The following is a 15,187-nucleotide window of genomic DNA, read 5'->3' as shown; positions in this document are numbered from 1 at the left end:
CCAAGCAGCTTTCGATATTGTAGTTAATTTTTTGTCCAATACGATCTTTTCTATTGATTTAGCCGACCCTAATTCAGATTCCGCAAGAGAGTTTAAGGATTCGATGTGGGGTTTGATGGTAGAAGCTAAAAGGCCTAACCTGTCCGATTTTTTTCCTATGCTTAGGAAGCTTGACATTCAGGGAGTACAGCGTCGAATAACGAGACATACTATCAAGATATTGGAGGTCTTGGATCGCTTCATTGATCAAAGATTGGAGCAAAGACAACAAAATAGCTTTGCTGATTCCAAGGATATGTTAGATACTCTTCTTAACATCAGTGAAAGTGAAGATATTGACAGAAATGATATCAAATTTGTCATTTTGGTAATATTTGAATTAATTTAATTTCCATCTCAAATTATTAGTAATTATGTAAACCGAAAATTAATCAATTACATATGCTAACAGGATTTGTTTGCTGCGGGGACTGAAACGACTTCAAGCACATTGGAATAGGCAGTAACAGAGCTATTAAACAACCCAGAAGCATTATCAAAAGCTAGATTGGAGTTGGAACAAAAAGTAGGCAAAGGAAACCTAATTGAGGAATCAGACATTACTCAATTACCTTATTTACAAATAATAGTTAAAGAGACCTTAAGGTTGCACCCGCCAGTTCCGTTGTTACTCCCTCGCAAAGCCTCAGCAGATGTAGAAATCACAGGCTTCATAATACCAAAGGGTGCGCAAGTTTTGGTAAATGCATGGGCTATAGGTCGAGATACAAGCACATGGGATGACCCTTACTCTTTTAAGCTTGAAAGGTTCTTGGGGTCAGATGTTGATGTCAAAGGCCGGAATTTTGAGCTATTTCCATTCGGAGCTGGGCGGCGGATATGTCTTGGTTTGCCATTGGCAATTAGAATGTTGTATCTAATGTTGGGTTCGCTTATTAAATCTTTTGATTGGAAGCTTGATAATAAGGTTACATCTGGGAACGTTGACATGGAAGAGAAGTTTGGCATCACTTTGCAGAAGGCTCAACCACTTCATGTGGTTCCTATTGCCATTTAGGGCTTGTGTGTTAATGTTACACCTTTTAAAATAATTATTGTTAGCTGTACTATAGAAATAATCAGTTGTGAAGGAAATCAGTTCAATGTTTGGTAAAATTTATTTTCAAAAGTGCTATAAATTTTAAAAGCAGTTGTATGTATTTAGTAAATCTTACTGTTAAACTATTATAAGAATGTGAACGACTGAATTGAACATAATGTTAAATTAAATTTATTTGCACATTCATAAACATTATGTAAAATGTTTTTATTGTATATATATAATAATTGATAATTAAAATAAATATTTTAAATAATATTATTTTTATCTCAATATAATTGATAATCATAATAATATTCTTACAGTGAATGATTCTATTTCCTAATTAATATGGATAATTTTAGATTTTTATAATATATATGAGGATATATATGGAATTGTATTAAGTATAAATTACTTAAAAATTAAATTACGTTATTTCTCACACTTATTATTAAAAATCACACGTGTTATATAAAAATCCTATCACATGTGTTATATTAATGTATGGTATTTGTACACATATACACGTGTGAAAATTTATTCTGGAATGCACTATATAAAAATCACGTGTTAATTTATATCTTTAATCACATGACTGTATCTTTAAACTAACTTTTGAATTCCAGAATTCATCATCTTGAGTGAGTTTTTGGTATTCTCTAATGCTATTATCACTTCAAGCAATTGGTAATTTTTATAAGTAAAAACTCGTAATAGATTACCTCACTCTCAAGTAGGGTGGGCAAAATCGGGTTCGGACCGAATTCAGATCAACCTTATCGGGTTCAGATGGTTCGAATTAGGAAAAACTCATCTGAACTCAACCTGATTATGTAGGCCGATTCAATCTTATCCGAATATGATTGGATCAGATAAAAAAAATGTTATGTTCAGATCGGATCGGGTTAAAATTAAAACTTGCTTCACCACCAAGATCCAAGACATTGAATATTTCATTTTTGTAAATTAATCATTTTTGGATTCTTGATATTATTATTATTAACAATAACAACAACAACAACAACAAGAAGTTAATCAAAAGCTTGACTAATTATTTGTCATTGTGGAGAATTCCAAACCAAAAAGTCCAAAATCGACTCAAGAACATGCAATTGATCACAAAGAAACTAATAATAATAAAGAAAAACTGACAAAAAATCATTAAGCACAAAAAATCATTGAATTTAAATAATTTAAAATGCAATGGAAAATTGAAATTAATTATGTAATACACACCATGAAATAAATCTTCACTATTGGTGTTAGCCAATTGTTGGTTGGGCTTGGATCTAAGAAGGTAGGTCAGTCCACTTCGAGGCGGCGCCCTCGAAGTTAAACAAGCTACAACAGGTCATAATGGAGCATATTGCAGTGAGATTGCCATGAAGTAGACTGCATCAGGTCGCATTGCGATGCCCTAACTTCATGGTGGCGAAATGGTTGCGCAGGGCTGGCGGTGCTGTGTGTGTTATATTTGATTGTTTTTCGATTTTTTTTTAATCTTTTCTTGTGCATTAGTTTAGACTTAAGATAGTGAATGGGTGTGTGTGCAGTCCATTAGATTTGAGATATTAAGCCAAAAACAATTTTTTTAAAAAATTTTTCAACCCGATCAGATTTTCGGATCGGATCGAGTTTAATCCAATCTGATCACAATCCAATGGGTTGAGCAAAATTCATCTAATCAAGTTTAAGACTTCATTTGTATCCAATCCAAATCTAAAAATTTCAGATCTGATCGAATCAGGTCAGGTCGAGTCGGATATTTTGTCCACCCTTACTCTCAAGTTTCGCCTTATCATCCAAAAGATTGGATATTTGAATCATCGAAGTCATATTCTTATTGTAGATTTCTTCCCATTTTGCAAATATCATTTTATAGCTTTTACGAAAGCTTTCTTGTCATTTATATCAAAGTCATTTGGATCGCTATCTGGATCATCATTTTTGTTATCATGTTACACAGTTGTGTCAAGATGAGAATTAGTGTCTTCCTTGTAGGAAGCTATGTACAAGATTTTAAATAAGGATGCGCCTTTAATGTTTGATTCATATACATCACCATTAGTCTGTTTTGACACATCATCGTAGGTAACGAGGTCCTCTTCATCATTGCTATAATTTGAATCATCATCACTCTAAGTGGATTGTATTGCTTTCTTCTTCATGAGAGTGTTAGCACATTGTGCATATATGTGGTGTTTAAATTTTTAAGGCAAGGGCTAAAGAACCCCCAAAGGAGTGACTCATGGAAACTTTTGATTTCTAAAATGACTGTACTCAATGGTGAGTACAAAAGTCTCCTCTAGATTTTTTTTTTTTTTGGTACAAAAATCACAATTTCTTTCAATCATTGAAAAAAAAAAAGTCACATTTTGTTAATTTAGCCCCAATACGCTCCTGATCCTCCAATAAACATATTATATATAGTCTCCACTAGATGGTCCAATTAGAATAGTATCTTGTAAACCAAAGCAATTACTTTCTTCTCTACGATTGCCAGTATTGACTTTTAGCTTCATGAGGTAGAAAGCATCATTAACAAAATGTAAATTTTCAAACATAGTTACAATTAATTTGTTACTTATATTGTTTTGTTAAATAATGTAAAGTAACAAAATTTTAGTTTCTGAATGAGAAGTTAAACTCTCTTACATCAATTCAGAAAGCAACATTAACAAAATCTAAATTTTCAACCATAATTACAATTAGTTTGTTACTTATATATTCTGTTAAATAATGTGAAGTTACAAAATTTTATTTCCTGAATGCAGAGTCAAAACTCTCTTACATCATTAGGGTTTATTAGTTATATCATGAAAATTGTTGAAAGTAAGTGGCAGATAATAATTTCAGAGGGGAAAACTTGGAATCTCCCATAAAATAATGACAATGATTTTGACTCATATTTGACAAAATTAAGATGCTTCAAGATCCTATCTCAGTGTTCCTAATGCGATCCTTATCAGAGCTCTCAATTGTTCGTTTCGTCTTAATTACCTGTCCTGCTCACCTGTCCTGCGCTTAACAAATAGCATAGCATGAAGGGTGGTACCGCACATGGATTATGGAAATATGACTTATAATATGCGCACCATTTTGGCCATTAGTTTCTGTTAAGACAAAAAGAAAGATCACCACTAAAAGATTTTATGTAGAAGATCTCAAGATATTGATATTTTTCACATCGCTATCGAAATGATAATAAATTTTATCGGCACCGATGAATATATCAAATAAGATATGCCAAGCACTCAGCTGCAAAAGAAACCATACATAGAAAATGTAAAGAATGAAAATGACTTGAAACCAACTCTCTATTTCTTCAAATTTAATAAACGTAAATAAATAATTATTTAATTACTGTTAATAAACGTCCCCATCTCCCACCTTGCACTGTCGCTACTTCATTCTATATATGTACATGTATATTATCCGTCAAACCAGAAGCGAGAGCTCGCAAAATCAAATAACTTTGGAGTTTTGAATATCATTCTAATTTGAAGAATATGAGAACTCCTTGCGCAGCGCCGCCCCGCCCCCCCCCCCCCCTCCCGGGCGTTAATTTCATATCAATTCCATCTATAATTTTTATTTTAATATATGCATTTATGAACAAATTTTATAATACGAATTTTCATGCTAGAACAAATGGTCGGAGACACCTATCATAAAGGAAGCTTTTTTCCCGATTAATTTGAGCATGCTCGATGATGAGAAAGTAAATGATGACATTCCTAATCTTCTTATTGTCCCTCGGCATGGGAGAAATCCTTATCCGATTGGTTAAAATGCATGCAGTATTACTCTTTTGTTGTCCCTCAATACAGGACACAGCCTGATCACACTGGTTAAATACATAAAATGTTACTCTTTTGTCTTAAGTTCAATATTGAAATAAAAGGATGGGTATGATTTTTACTTGTGCTATCATATGAATGTCAATCTGGTTTAGTTCATTTGTACATTAAGATCTTGAGCCATGTAAGAGATAATCTTTGTTTACATCCATGTGCTATCTTCTTTAATAAACAAAACTACCCATGTGTTAATGTTTTGATTAAGTTAGCATATTAATGTTTCATCCTCAGGCTCTTCATTTTCCTCTGCATGAGTTGCCAAATTGACTATTTGGCGTCTTTTTTCTCGACATTGGTTTGATCTATGGCCTGGTTTTGAACAACGAAAACATTTGTCGCCTCAAGGAACTATATAAGGATTGCTACTATTGGGTGGATCTTTTGCTGGCCGTATATTTTGATCAAGCTTTTGGTATTTTCTAATTCTGTAATTTCTAGGATTAGGTGCCAGTTTGGGTGTATATATACACCCAAAATTCACTTTCATAATGTCTGGTATTTGTACACATATAATTTTCATTACATTATATGAATTTTCACACGTGTATATTGTTCTGAAAATTTTAATATACTCGCAAGCGCACAAATCTAGAAATAGAATAGTGATAACGAGGTCGATCCCACAGGGATTGTTATAAATTGAAAAGTCTAATTTAAATCTAAAATTAATATTAATTCTAACCTAGTTGAGCAAATTGAGTTTTAAGAGAAATTAAACTAATTAAACTAAGAAAACAATTAAAGCAAATGAGAAATCAATAAGACAAATTACTAAGGTTTCAAAATCCACCACTATTCAACTAGTAATTATCTAATTATTAATTAATCCCCAATTTTAGAGTGACAACTCGAAATCAATCTATGTCATCTCATGGATATAACAATTAAGCCCAAAAATTAATCTTATGTAGGTTCTTTTTCTGCTTAATAGTATGACATCTAAGAATCTCATGTAAACATATTGAATAACAAAGAGTCAAAGTTTCCTAAGCACTCCATGTAAACAATTTAATGAAAGACATAAAATCAAAGATAATCATGTATAAACTTTATAGATCCAAGCATAGAATTAATCGAATATTAATCCTAACAATCAATAATGCATGACATAATTGATGAAAAGATTTTAATAACATCCAATTAATCATGTGAAATAAAAACCATAAACATTAAAGCACATATATAGGGAATTAAATAAATAAAAAGATAATTATTTCATTAAATAGGGTTTCATCCTTAACCTCAGTATAAGAAAATTAGGTAGACATACTTGAATTGAGAGCAACACAAAAAATAAAATCAGCCATGTAAGCCGAAATATTGCTACTACTGATTGCTCTCTTCCAACCCTTTTGTTTCCGTACTCTGGCGGCTCCTCCCCCCTTCAAAAGCCAAGAGCTTAGCTTTCTTATATAGCTTTTAAAATGGGCCCCACCTTATCAATCCTAGAGCCAAAAGGGTTTGGCCTTTTATTTGTTTTGCTTCACTCACGTGGGCACTTTGAATTGTAATAGGTTTCCTTTTTCCATTTATGAAAGCCGCGTGGGGTCCCTTCTTAAAGCTAAAATCAATTTATCTCTTTTGTCCGCATGTGCATGATGAATTAACTTGTTGAATTCGGTTTCTTGGCTTGATTTTCTGGCTTGATTTCCACATGCATGTATGTCTAATTCATTCCAAAAATCAATTAATCTTTAATGCTTACAAATTGAACTCCTTTATGCTCTTTTTATCAATAATCTCCAATTAATTCCCTATTCAATAAAATAATTTAATTAATTAAAAATAACAAATAAAAATAACTAGCAATTAAATAATTAAGGGTAAAATATGTATATAAATTATGCTCATCAAATACCCCCAAATTTAAATTTTGTTAGTCCTCGAGCAAAACTAAAACAAAAAACAAAAAATAAAAATAACAACACAAAAAGTAAATCCTAATTAAACCACTTTCGCAGGTAATCGCGATTGCATTTAACGTATGCAATAAGCCTTTAAACCCCTAGGCGGCCCTAGTGGACGAGTTGTAGTCTCGTGAGGGCTTCAGTGATGATACCCACAAACATCATTAAAAAAAATTAAATTAAATTAAATTAAAAGAAAAGAAAAAAAAATTAAATAAAACATGAAAAATAGCCTCAAAGATTGCAAAAATTATATAGCTTAAAGAAAATTTCAAATATTGGCAAAGTTCTAACTTTAATTCAATAATCAATCCCATCTCTCTTTCGATTCTTGTAGTGTGTGTGTGAAATCAATTCAATCAAATCCATTCCCAAAATCTTTAACATCAACAACCTTCGCCTCAAACAAAGAAAAGAGTAGTTTAAACTTATCTTATCATCTTGATCTCCAATTTTTTTTTTTCACAGGCTTTTATGTGCATTTTCTTTTGATTTTTTTTTCAGCACATGCACTTGATTTGATTTTTCTTTTTTTCTCTTTTTTTTTTTAACCATAGTCAGGAGCTTTCACTCTACCCCTTAAGGTAGTCTTCTTCTCATGGTAGATTATCCTCTACATACTTGTGGTACATAGGCCCAAATTACTCAAGGATAGCTTCACTCTTAAGGGTTATAGGTAGCTATTTCTGACTTTGGCGCCTGTGTATACTAATTTGTATTGTGGAGATAAGAATCAAGACAAACAGTCATTTACTCTATCTAAAATTCTCAACTCAGGCTGCGTCAATCTCAAATTTCAAGTCCAAATTATGAAAGAATTGATATTAGTGCTCATGGTTTAAAGAATGTCAATCAAGAGGAACTAACACAAGAATCAAGTATAAACTAAGACAATATTCAACCCTTTCTAAAAACCATATTCATTGTCAATCAAATTCTTATCATTGGCTTTTCACATAAAAACAAAAAACAACACAATTTTTTTTTTGAATTTTTGAATTTTTGAAATTTTTAAATTTTTTTTTTGATTTTTTTAATAACAAACAAAGCACACACTATTCCCACCCCCAAACTTATTCGGAACATTGTCCTCAATGTTTCACAAACAAAAGATATGCATGCAAACAAATGAAAGAAAAAAAAATAATAAAAACATAAATAATAAAAAGAAAGTTAAAGAGAACACACCTGGATGGGCTGTGAAAGCTTAAAAAAAATGACAACTAAAAAGAAAACATTAGAAAAGAAAAATACTAGAAAAGAAAAACAAACAAAGAAAAGAAAACCTACTATTAAAATAAAACAAGAGTGCAAAGATGGACTTAATTAATCCTGATAAACAGGATCATCTAAAAGTATCTCCTCAACTTCTGGTGTTCTTAACTCTAAAAATGGTTTTAATCTTTGCCCATTGACCTTAAATAAATCACCATTTTTAGGGTTTTCAATCTCAATTGCTCCATAAGGGAAGACAATACGAACTATAAAAGGACCAGACCATCGAGAACGTAACTTACCTGGAAAGAGATGCAATCGGGAATTATATAAAAGTACTTTCTGACTTGATGTAAAGGTTTCTCAAAATGTGTTTGTCATGAAAGACTTTCATTCGCTGTTTATAAATCTTGGCATTCTCATATGCATCATTCCTGATCTCTTCAAGTTCTGCTAGTTGTAATCTTCTCTTGGAACCATCCTGCTGCATGTCAAAATTGAATTTCTTGATAGCCCAATATGCACGATGCTCCAACTCTACTGGCAGATGACATGCTTTTCCATACACAAGTCGATAAGGTGACATCCCAATTGGTGTTTTAAAAGCAGTCCTATATGCCCACAATGCATCATCAAGTCTCAAAGACCAATCCTTTCTATCTGGCCTAACTGTTTTCTCTAAAATCTGCTTGATCTCTCTATTAGAAATCTCTACTTGGCCACTGGTTTGAGGATGGTATGGGGTGGCAACCTTATGTGTAATGAAATATTTGTCCAAACGAGTTTTGAAAGGTTTATTGCAAAAATGGGTACCACCATCACTAATGATTGTTCTAGGGAAACCAAAACGAGACAGAATATTACTCTTCAAGAATTTCACTACAACCCTATGATCATTGGTTTTGCATGGAATAGCTTCAACCCACTTCGACACATAGTCCACTGCAACCAATATATACTGATAACCAAAAGATGGAGGGAAAGGTCCCATGAAATCAATACCCCATACATCGAAGATCTCAACCACAAGAATAGGATTGAGTGGCATCATGTTCCTCTTTGAAATGCTACCCATACGTTGGCGCCTATCACACAAAGAACAGAAAATATAAGCGTTATGAAAAAGAGTAGGCCAATAAAAACCACACTGTAAAATTTTTGTTGTTGTCTTTTTAGCACTAAAGTGGCCTCCACAAGCTTGTTCATGGCAAAATGAGATAACACTTTGAATTTCATTATCGGGAACACATCGCCTAATAATCTGATCAGCACAATATTTAAATAAATAGGGATCATCCCAAAAGAAGTCCTTCACTTTAGATAAGAACTTTGTTCTATCTTGCTTAGTCCAGTGCTCTGGGATTTGACCTGTAGCAAGATAATTAACTATATCAACAAACCATGGTACAACATTTACACTCATAAGTTGCTCATCTGGGAAAGACTCATTCAAAGGTAAAGATTTTGGAATAAATTTAAGATCAAGGCGAGATAAATGATCCGCCACAACATTTTCAGAACCTTTTTTATCTCTAAATTCAATGTCAAATTCCTGTAAAAGCAACACCCAACGAATCAATCTTGCCTTAGCATCTTTCTTAGTAAGCAAATATTTTAAAGCAGCATGATCAGTAAAAATAATCACTTTACAACCTATAAGATAAGATCTGAATTTATCAAGTGCAAACACCACAGCTAGCATTTCTTTTTCTGTAGTTGAATAGTTCAACTGTGCATCGTTGAGTGTCATACTAGCATAATAAATCACATAAGGCACACGATCTAATCTTTGTCCTAAAACTGCTCCTACAGCATAATCAGATGCATCACACATAATTTCAAAAGGCAAATCCCAATTAGGTGGCTGAATGATAGGTGACGAAGTCAACAATTTCTTAAGCTTTGCAAAAGCATCAAGACAAGATTCATCAAAGATAAAAGGTGCATCCTTAACAAGTAAATTGCATAAGGGTCTAGAAATTTTACTAAAATCTTTAATGAATCTTCTATAAAAGCCAGCATGTCCAAGGAAAGATCTTACTTCTTTTACAGATTTGGGATGTGGAAGATTAGAAATTAAATCCACCTTAGCTTTGTCGACTTCTATACCTTTGCTGGAAATTATATGACCAAGGACAATACCTTGTTTTACCATGAAGTGACACTTTTCCCAATTTAGAACCAAGTTCTTTTCTTTACATCTTTGCAAAACAAATGTTAGATGCTGCAAACATTCATCAAAAGAATCTCCATAAACAGAAAAATCATCCATGAATACTTCAAGAAATCTCTCAACCATATCAGAAAAAATGCTAAGCATGCATCTTTGAAAAGTAGCAGGTGCATTGCATAAACCAAATGGCATTCTCCTATATGCAAAAGTTCTAAATGGACAAGTAAAAGTAGTTTTCTCTTAGTCCTCTGGAGTTATAGGGATCTGATTATAACCTGAATATCCATCTAGAAAACAATAAAAATCATGACTTGCAAGTCTATCAAGCATTTGATCAATAAATGGAAGAGGAAAATGATCTTTTCTTGTGAATGAATTCAATTTTCTATAATCAATGCAAACACGCCAACCTGTAGTTACTCTAGTGGGAATTAATTCATTATTAGCATTAGTAACTACTGTAACACCAGATTTTTTAGGAACAACTTGCACAGGGCTAACCAAAGAGCTATCTGAAATAGGATAAATAATTCCTGCATCTAATAATTTGATTACTTCAGCTCTTACCACTTCTTTCATGTTAGGATTTAGCCTACGTTGCATCTCCCTAATAGGTTTAGCATTTTCTTCAAGATGGATACGATGCATGCAATCTACTGGATTAATACATTTAATATTAGCGATAGTCCATCCTATTGCCACCTTATGCTCTTTTAGAATACCTAACAATTTACCTTTTTGCTCAAGATCGAGGGAAGAAGAAATAATAACAGGTAGAGTGTCAGATTCTCCCAAGAATGCATATTCCAGAGTGTTGGGTAGTGCTTTGAGTTCCAATTTTGGTGGTGCCTCCACAGATGGGCCAATTTTCTTCTCAAAATGAGGCAATAGTTCTGACTTTGTCTTCCATTTAGTTGTATATGTAATTAGAGGTGCATCAAGTAAAGCGCTGACTTCTACAATTGCACTATCATCATTAAAAGATAAATCAGAATGAGTTAGACATGCCTCTAATGGATCATCAGTATGGTTAGAAATGAATGAATCTTCTACTAATTCCTCTATCATATTTGCTTCAACAAATTCATCTTCTTCTTGTGGCTGCTTGGTAACATTAAAAATATTCAATTCCATGGTCATATTACCAAAAGATAGCTGCATGTTTCCATTCCTGCAATTAATAAGAGCATCAACTGTAGCTAAGAAAAGACGACCTAGAATAACTGGAGTGTGTTTCTTAAGATCATGTACATGTTTAGTATCAATAACGATAAAATCAACAGGATAATAAAATTTATCGATCTGTATCAACACATCCTCTATAATACCACGAGGTATTTTCATTGATCTATCAACAAGTTGCAAAATAATAGGAGTTGATTTTAACTCACCTAGTCCAAGCTGCATGTAAACAGAATAAGGCAAGAGATTAACACTAGCACCCAAATCCAATAATGCTTTATCAAAACATTGGTTCCCTATAACACATGAGATAGTAGGAGAACCAGGATCCTTGAATTTTGGTGGCATTTTACATTGAAGTAAATTGCTAGTTTGTTCAGTTAAAAACGCCTTTTTAGTGACATGTAAATTTCTCTTTTTAGTGCATAAATCTTTCAAAAACTTGGCATAGGAAGGAACTTGCTTAATAGCATCGAGTAAAGGGATGTTTATATTTACCTGTTTGAAGATTTCCATAATCTCACCTGTTGAAGTCCCTTTTTTTACCTTTGTTAACCTTTGAGGAAAATGAGCCTTGGGAATGTAAGCTGGCGAACCACTCTCTTCAGGATTATTTGGTGACGAGTCTTGTGATGGAACTGGATCTGAAGAAGTATGCTCAGATGTCTTTCTTGTTTGAACCTCCACCTTGTTGTCAAATAATTTTCCTCTTCTCAAGGTCATAACAGATTTTGCTTGTTCATGCTGATGACTTGAACTCGATCCAACTTCGTGCACTCCTTTGGGATTAGGAACTGGTTGACTTGGAAATTTTCCTTTTTCTCTCTCCGCTACAGTAGTTGCTAATTGACCCAATTGATGTTCAAGCTTTAGAATAGCTTGAGTGTTTGACTGAAAAGCTTGTTGGGTTGACTGAATGAAACTTTGAAGTGTATCCTCTAAAGAAGGCTTTCTTTGTTGGGGTGCAATAAATTGAGACATAGGTTGTTGGGTAGGAGGATATACTTGGTTAGGATTGGGCATGTTAAATTGTTGCCCTCCTTGGTTTGACAAAGGTTGATTTTGTTTCCAAGAAAAAATTAGGGTGATTCCTCCAATTAGGATTATATGTGGATGAATATGGATTATTGGAGGTTTTCTCATATGATTGTAAGGCATGTACTTGCTCAGAATAAGCCTCTGGATAGGCTGGTAATGATGGACAATTCTGTGCTGTATGAGACAAGTTAGAACAAATAGCACAAACCTCATTAGCTACACTAGGATGATGATTCATTGATTGGTTCAAAGCTAAGACATCTACTTTTCTAGAAAGTGTAACTAGAGTGGATTTCACATCAAAATCATCCCTAACTTCATAAAACCCCTTTTTAGAAACTTGAGATGATTTTTCCCTTTGGTTTGAAAAATCCCACTGTTGAGAATTCTTAGAAAGTGAATTAAAGAAATCCCATGCAGCCCCTTCATGTAAGTTCAAAAATCTCCCACCATTCATAGACTCTACCATATGACGATTTGACATGGTTAAACCGTTATAAAAGCATTGTATAAGTCTCCATTTCTCAAAACCATGGTGAGGACACTTAAGGAGTAAATCATTAAATCTTTCCCAACACTCATAAAATTGCTCACCATCTCTTTGATAAAAATCACTTATCTCTCTCCTAAGGGCATTTGTTTTAGACATAGGGAAAAATTTGGTGAGAAACTTATTACTCAATTCATCCCACGTAGTAATAGACCCAGCAGGAAGTGAATTCAACTAAGCTTTTGCTTTATCTTTTAATGAGAAAGGGAACATACGAAGCCTAATTGACTGATCATTAAAATTTTGAAAACGAAATGTAGAGCATATGTCAAGAAATTCCTTAATGTGCAAATATGGATCTTCTCTCTCTAACCCATGGAAAGATGGTAAAAGTTGAATGACTGAGGGCTTAAGTACAAAGTGTGTTGCTGTAGTTTGTGGCAACACAATACAAGATGGTTGGTTGGCTGCAAGTGGTGAAAAATATTCTCTAAGGGTTTTCTCTGCTTGCACTGGTGGAAGTATTGGCAATAGTCTATTTGGGTCATCCATGACTTGAGAAGAACTAGTTTGACTACTATCAATTTTCGACTCTTTTTTAACCAAACGATTTGTTGAATCACGTTCCCAAACACTCATAAACTAACTAGACAAGGAAAGAAAGAAAGAAAAATAAAATAAAATAAACCAACAAAAATGAGAATAAACGAAATTTAAAAATAAAAGAAATCAAACAACCAAACAATGAATTTAAAGACAAATAATTTTTTTTTGTGTTTTTTAATTAAAAAATAAAAAACAACCTAAATTATAACTAGTGGAAGAATCAAATCAACCTAGATTAAACTGACTTTCTAGCACAATCCACGGCAACGGCGCCAAAAACTTGTTCTGAAAATTTTAATATACTCGCAAGCGCACGAATCTAGAAATAGAATAGTGATAACGAGGTCGATCCCACAGGGATTGTTATAAATTGAAAAGTCTAATTTAAATCTAAAATTAATATTAATTCTAACCTAGTTGAGCAAATTGAGTTTTAAGAGAAATTAAACTAATTAAACTAAGAAAACAATTAAAGCAAATGAGAAATCAATAAGACAAATTACTAAGGTTTCAAAATCCACCACTATTCAACTAGTAATTATCTAATTATTAATTAATCCCCAATTTTAGAGTGACAACTCGAAATCAATCGATATCATCTCATGGATATAACAATTAAGCCCAAAAATTAATCTTATGTAGGTTCTTTTTCTGCTTAATAGTATGACATCTAAGAATATCATGTAAACATATTGAATAACAAAGAGTCAAAGTTTCCTAAGCACTCCATGTAAATAATTTAATGAAAGACATAAAATCAAAGATAATCATGTATAAACTTTATAGATCCAAGCATAGAATTAATCGAATATTAATCCTAACAATCAATAATGCATGACATAATTGATGAAAAGATTTTAATAACATCCAATTAATCATGTGAAATAAAAACCATAAACATTAAAGCACATATATAGGGAATTAAATAAATAAAAAGATAATTATTTCATTAAATAGAGTTTCATCCTTAACCTCAGTATAAGAAAATTAGGTAGACATACTTGAATTGAGAGCAACACAAAAAATAAAATCAGTCATCTAAGCCGAAATATTGCTACTGCCGATTGCTCTCTTCCAACCCTTTTGTTTCCGTCCTCTGGCGGCTCCTTCAAAAGACAATAGCTTAGCTTTCTTATATAGCCTTTAAAATGGGCCCCACCTTGTCAATCCTAGAGCCAAAAGGGTTTGGCCTTTTATTTTTTTTGCTTCACTCACGTAGGCACTTTGAATTGTAATAGGTTTCCTTTTTCCATTTATGAAAGCCACGTGGGGTCCCTTCTTAAAGCTAAAATCAATTTATCTCTTTTGTCCGCATGTGCATGATGAATTAACTTGTTGAATTCGGTTCCTTGGCTTGATTTCCACATGCATGTATGTCTAATTCCTTCCAAAAATCAATTAATCTTTAATGCTTACAAATTGAATTCCTTTATACTCTTTTTATCCATAATCTCCAATTAATTTCCTATTCAATAAAATAATTTAATTAATTAAAAATAACAAATAAAAATAACTAGTAATTAAATAATTAAGGGTAAAATATGTATATAAATTATGCTCATCATATATATACACCCAAAATTGGAAATTAATTTAAAGATTTTCATTACAAAATAAAAATCAGCTTTTATTTTT

The 15,187-nt window shown here is 32.6% G+C and overlaps 1 non-coding gene across 1 annotated transcript; it reads left to right on the top strand.

Moving 5' to 3' along the window:
- The first annotated feature begins 12,983 nt into the window (after positions 1 to 12,983).
- Positions 12,984 to 13,090, top strand: LOC127902815 (small nucleolar RNA R71). Its single transcript, XR_008055453.1, has one exon. It is a non-coding gene; the product is annotated as a small nucleolar RNA R71 (small nucleolar RNA).
- The last annotated feature ends 2,097 nt before the right edge of the window (positions 13,091 to 15,187 follow it).

Source organism: Citrus sinensis, chromosome 5 (genome assembly GCF_022201045.2).
Source record: "Citrus sinensis cultivar Valencia sweet orange chromosome 5, DVS_A1.0, whole genome shotgun sequence".
Taxonomy (NCBI): Eukaryota; Viridiplantae; Streptophyta; class Magnoliopsida; order Sapindales; family Rutaceae; genus Citrus; species Citrus sinensis.
This window is presented reverse-complemented; position numbering and strand designations above follow the sequence as displayed.